Source organism: Rhipicephalus microplus, chromosome X (assembly GCF_043290135.1).
Source record: "Rhipicephalus microplus isolate Deutch F79 chromosome X, USDA_Rmic, whole genome shotgun sequence".
In the NCBI taxonomy this organism is placed as follows: domain Eukaryota; kingdom Metazoa; phylum Arthropoda; class Arachnida; order Ixodida; family Ixodidae; genus Rhipicephalus; species Rhipicephalus microplus.
This window is the reverse complement of record NC_134710.1, coordinates 162,540,924-162,547,762: the sequence shown is the minus strand read 5'-3', so window position 1 is coordinate 162,547,762 and position 6,839 is coordinate 162,540,924.

Sequence of the window (6,839 nt, the reverse complement as noted above, 5' to 3'; positions counted from 1 at the left end):
CACGTTCTCGAACTGCTTAGCAGTGCTCCAGCGGTTGCTGCGACTCACTCTTTCGTAGTGCTTGAGCCAGTCGTCAACATCGTCATCCGGCTGCCCCGAAAAGGTCCTCGGCTGACGTTCCGGCATGCCGCAGTGATCTTGTCCTGACGGGTGAGCGTGTTGCTCATCAGCAACTAGGTTGCTATGGCCTGCTCCCGCGTCCTCCATGTCTGGTAGCTGCGGTGGCAAGCCTGCCAAGCGTCTGCTAAGTCGCAAAATCGGTAGAGCTGGGTCGTCCAGATCGATGTACCCGGCACCTTCCACCAAACTGTTACTAGTGACTGTGTTTATTTACAGATGAGGCGAAATGGCGTTGTGAAATAGCAGCGTACTTCTGAGACAGGCCTAGAACGCTTCCACCCAACTACACAGTCCAGGCGCCACTCCACTACCCTTCTTCTTCTTCCGCGCCCCGTAGGCTCGCGCATGTTCGCTTCAATATATATATATATATATATATATATATAGGCAGGCATGGTGGCGAAAATGGCCGTAGCGTTGCAATAAGTCAAGTAGATCCTCCAAGAGAACGGTAACAACGGAAGTGTTTAATTCGACAGTTTCGGCCAGAGTCTGGCCTTCATCAGGAGTCATGGTACATTCTGTTTGCGCTCACATTTATAGTATTTTGGGTAAAAAATGAGAGGGAAGGAACGAAAAAAAACAGAAAGAAAGAAAGAGTTTGAAAAACGAGAGAGGAAAGGATATCCAGAAAGTTCCAGGTTCCACTGTGCTTCGCGAGTGGCGTCGTCAGTGTGTATTTTCTTAGTATTGCGTTCAGTGCAGTTTGGTGGCGGTCCCTTTATTGTAGACGGGGCCTGGCTAAGGTAAGGGCTTGCGTGTCGCGAAAAATGCTTTTTTTATTATTATTTTTTATTTTTTATTTTTTAAAGACCGTCACTAATTCGGCGTCGGGGACAGCGTTCCGAGGCTCCAGGAAGTCGGCGCGGGAGAAAATGTTTCTTAAGGCGCTGTCTGTCGTTTTGAATGCTATTTTGCTCTGCGAATCCGCGTTTGGGGGTTTTAATTGTGTATGGGGTGGCCCTTCTATATGTCGGGCTTTGTTGTCGAAATGCGGGAAGGGTTTCCAAACTGCGAGAAAGGACGTTTGAAGTGATTGCTATTTTGTACTGGGAAACCGCGTTCGGGGCGTTTAGTTGTGTATGTGGATGTCGGGCTTTGTTGCCAAAATCGGGGAAGGGTTGCCAAAAGGCGAGAAGGGGCGTTTGAAGTGATTGCATTTTGTTCTGGGAATCCACGTTCGGGGCTTTTAGTTGTGCATGCGGTGACCCTTCGACAAGTCGGGCTTACAACTATTGTTCGGTTATTCAGAGAAATAGAAATAGACGACAGTGGTTCACTGAAACACGCAAAGATATTTGTAGTTGTCCAGTCCTCGTCGCCGCCACAGTGCCGCGAAATCTTGAACTGTTATGATTACAATTATAAACTTACATATACACACATACACCCCCATACATATGCGCATATGCATAAGTACATATACACATATAAATGCATATGTATATATTATAGTGCTTTGATTGCTGCAAGTGTACCCGGACTTTCATTTATGCCTTTTTCGAGGGTGTTAAATCGGTGTATGAGGTATGATTCACGTTGTTCACGTTCCCGGTTTGATTTAAATCCTGTTTCTAAAAGTGTGACTGACAATTTGTCGAAGGAGTGGCCGGGAAGGTTAAGGTGTTTTGATAGAGGTAGATTCGGCGCTGATTTCGCGTGGGCTCTGTGATTATTGAAACGAATCCTAAAGGGTGTTTCCGTTTGTCCGATGTATTGCATGCCGCACACGTTGCATTCAAGTAGATATACCACATTAGGGGAATCGCATGTTAGATTTCCTCGTATGTTAATTGAAAAGTTGGATTGTGTGCTGCTTGCCTTGCTTGTATCTCGCATCGCTTTGCATACAAAACATCGAGGCTTCAGACAAGGTCGGCATGAACTGTCGGAAGTTGAAGTATTGATTTGGGAGTTTACAAGTGTGTCTTTGAGGTTGCGTGTTCGTCGGTAAACGACGCCAGGAGCCGATGGGAATGCACGTTTTAGACGTTCACTTTGTTCCAGTATGTTGTAATGTCGTTTAAGGATTTTGTTAACGTTGGGGAAATTCGTGCTGTATGTTAAACATAGGTGTGTCTGTTGCAGGTTGTGTTGTGGTGGCCGCTTCATCAGGAGGTCATCACGCTGAAGTTTTCTAGCTTTTTGAATAGCGTCATCAATTACATGTGGAGGATATTTCTGTTTTTCGAGCACGAGTTTAAGCTTTTGTGAGCTCGCGTGGAAGTCAGTGTCTTTTGAGCAAATTCGCTTAAAACGGTGGGCCTGGCCGTATGGAATGCTGTTTTTACAATGGCGTGGATGATCACTTTGGTAATGGAGGTACTGTTGTCGATCTGTTGGTTTGCGGTAGAGGGTTGTGGAAAGTTTATCATCTTCTATTATTATGGTAACGTCAAGGAAATTTACGGTTACTTGTGAGTAGGTGTGTGTGAAGTGTATGTTTGGATGCACAGTATTGTAAGTATCGATAAAGTTTAGCAGTTCATCCTCGCTGTGAGTCCAAATAAGAAAAATATCGTCAATGTACCGCCTGTATAGGAGTGGTTTCAAGGGAGTTTGGGACAAAAATTCGGTTTCTAGTTCTCCCATAAAAATGTTAGCATAGTTTGGTGCGAGTTTGGTACCCATGGCGGTGCCGCTGATTTGTCGAAAGTACTCTTGGTTGAACTCGAATGAGTTCAGTTCTAATACAAGTCTTGTGAGGCTTGCGATGGCAGAGAAATCTGGGGTGTCAGGTTGTCTATGGTTTGTGTATGTGTTTTTTAATGCCGCTATGCCATCATCGTGGGGAATATTTGTATAAAGTGAAGACACATCAAGGGTAACTAAGTATGAGTGTTTCGGAATGCGCAGGTCTGCAATATCTCGAAGAAAATGTGAGGTGTCTTTTACGTACGACCCGAGAGTGCACGGAATGTGGCCTATTAATTTGTCTACGTACCCTGATATGGGCTCGGTTACTGTGCCTATACCTGAAATGATTGGTCGGCCTGGATTACCGGGTTTATGAATTTTTGGGAGTATGTAGAAGCGCCCTGGACGAGGGTGTACTGGCCGCATTAATTTGTGCTCACTGCGTGTTATTCCTCCCTCGTCCAACAGCTTCTTCAGTTCTGTTGCTACAATACGCGTGTATTTCTCTGTCGGGTCCCCTGGGAGGCGTTCGTAGAATTTTAAGTCGTTTAGTTGACGGTATGCTTCTTGTACAAGAAGCATACCGTCAACTAAACGACTTAAAATTCTACGAACGCCTCCCAGGGGACCCGACAGAGAAATACACGCGTATTGTAGCAACAGAACTGAAGAAGCTGTTGGACGAGGGAGGAATAACACGCAGTGAGCACAAATTAATGCGGCCAGTACACCCTCGTCCAGGGCGCTTCTACATACTCCCAAAAATTCATAAACCCGGTAATCCAGGCCGACCAATCATTTCAGGTATAGGCACAGTAACCGAGCCCATATCAGGGTACGTAGACAAATTAATAGGCCACATTCCGTGCACTCTCGGGTCGTACGTAAAAGACACCTCACATTTTCTTCGAGATATTGCAGACCTGCGCATTCCGAAACACTCATACTTAGTTACCCTTGATGTGTCTTCACTTTATACAAATATTCCCCACGATGATGGCATAGCGGCATTAAAAAACACATACACAAACCATAGACAACCTGACACCCCAGATTTCTCTGCCATCGCAAGCCTCACAAGACTTGTATTAGAACTGAACTCATTCGAGTTCAACCAAGAGTACTTTCGACAAATCAGCGGCACCGCCATGGGTACCAAACTCGCACCAAACTATGCTAACATTTTTATGGGAGAACTAGAAACCGAATTTTTGTCCCAAACTCCCTTGAAACCACTCCTATACAGGCGGTACATTGACGATATTTTTCTTATTTGGACTCACAGCGAGGATGAACTGCTAAACTTTATCGATACTTACAATACTGTGCATCCAAACATACACTTCACACACACCTACTCACAAGTAACCGTAAATTTCCTTGACGTTACCATAATAATAGAAGATGATAAACTTTCCACAACCCTCTACCGCAAACCAACAGATCGACAACAGTACCTCCATTACCAAAGTGATCATCCACGCCATTGTAAAAACAGCATTCCATACGGCCAGGCCCACCGTTTTAAGCGAATTTGCTCAAAAGACACTGACTTCCACGCGAGCTCACAAAAGCTTAAACTCGTGCTCGAAAAACAGAAATATCCTCCACATGTAATTGATGACGCTATTCAAAAAGCTAGAAAACTTCAGCGTGATGACCTCCTGATGAAGCGGCCACCACAACACAACCTGCAACAGACACACCTATGTTTAACATACAGCACGAATTTCCCCAACGTTAACAAAATCCTTAAACGACATTACAACATACTGGAACAAAGTGAACGTCTAAAACGTGCATTCCCATCGGCTCCTGGCGTCGTTTACCGACGAACACGCAACCTCAAAGACACACTTGTAAACTCCCAAATCAATACTTCAACTTCCGACAGTTCATGCCGACCTTGTCTGAAGCCTCGATGTTTTGTATGCAAAGCGATGCGAGATACAAGCAAGGCAAGCAGCACACAATCCAACTTTTCAATTAACATACGAGGAAATCTAACATGCGATTCCCCTAATGTGGTATATCTACTTGAATGCAACGTGTGCGGCATGCAATACATCGGACAAACGGAAACACCCTTTAGGATTCGTTTCAATAATCACAGAGCCCACGCGAAATCAGCGCCGAATCTACCTCTATCAAAACACCTTAACCTTCCCGGCCACTCCTTCGACAAATTGTCAGTCACACTTTTAGAAACAGGATTTAAATCAAACCGGGAACGTGAACAACGTGAATCATACCTCATACACCGATTTAACACCCTCGAAAAAGGCATAAATGAAAGTCCGGGTACACTTGCAGCAATCAAAGCACTATAATATATACATATGCATTTATATGTGTATATGTACTTATGCATATGCGCATATGTATGGGGGTGTATGTGTGTATATGTAAGTTTATAATTGTAATCATAACAGTTCAAGATTTCGCGGCACTGTGGCGGCGACGAGGACTGGACAACTACAAATATCTTTGCGTGTTTCAGTGAACCACTGTCGTCTATTTCTATTTCTCTGAATAACCGAACAATAGTTGTAAGCCCGACTTGTCGAAGGGTCACCGCATGCACAACTAAAAGCCCCGAACGTGGATTCCCAGAACAAAATGCAATCACTTCAAACGCCCCTTCTCGCCTTTTGGCAACCCTTCCCCGATTTTGGCAACAAAGCCCGACATCCACATACACAACTAAACGCCCCGAACGCGGTTTCCCAGTACAAAATAGCAATCACTTCAAACGTCCTTTCTCGCAGTTTGGAAACCCTTCCCGCATTTCGACAACAAAGCCCGACATATAGAAGGGCCACCCCATACACAATTAAAACCCCCAAACGCGGATTCGCAGAGCAAAATAGCATTCAAAACGACAGACAGCGCCTTAAGAAACATTTTCTCCCGCGCCGACTTCCTGGAGCCTCGGAACGCTGTCCCCGACGCCGAATTAGTGACGGTCTTTAAAAAATAAAAAATAAAAAATAATAATAAAAAAAGCATTTTTCGCGACACGCAAGCCCTTACCTTAGCCAGGCCCCGTCTACAATAAAGGGACCGCCACCAAACTGCACTGAACGCAATACTAAGAAAATACACACTGACGACGCCACTCGCGAAGCACAGTGGAACCTGGAACTTTCTGGATATCCTTTCCTCTCTCGTTTTTCAAACTCTTTCTTTCTTTCTGTTTTTTTTCGTTCCTTCCCTCTCATTTTTTACCCAAAATACTATAAATGTGAGCGCAAACAGAATGTACCATGACTCCTGATGAAGGCCAGACTCTGGCCGAAACTGTCGAATTAAACACTTCCGTTGTTACCGTTCTCTTGGAGGATCTACTTGACTTATATATATATATATATATATATATATATATATATATATATATATATATATATATATATATATATATATATATATATATATATATATATATATATATATATATATATATATATATATATATATCATCGCTACTGCTACCTCACAATCTGAAGAGAAATCCGGCACTGGAATATTCCTTCAGACCTTCAACTGGTCCATCTCACTAAGACTTTTTGATTTCTTGTCAGTATTTTCAGCAGAGTTTATGGTGGTAATTAGGACATTAAGAACCCGCCGCGGTGGTCTAGTGGCTAAGTTACTCGGCTGCTGACCCGCAGGGCGCGGGTTCGAATCCTGGCTGCGGCGGCTGCATTTCTGATGGAGGCGGAAATGTTGTAGGCCCGTGTGCTCAGATTTGGGTGCACGTTAAAGAACCCCAGGTGGTCTAAATTTCCGGAGCCCTCCACTACGGCGTCTCTCATAATCATATAGTGGTTTTGGGACGTTAAACTCCACATATCAATCAATCAAGGACATTAAGAACACTGAGATTGGCCACCACAAGTGTGGCCATAGTTATTTATTTGTTATTTTTGTGTTCGGCGCTTGCCTCCAATAGTCATTCGTATTTCTTATGCACTTTCAGTTTTCTGGTCCCAACTCATCACTTTATTCAAATATATCTGGGTGCCGGTACACAAGGTACAAAAATGAATGAAATGGTAGACACTCAGGTGAAAGCCGCTCTG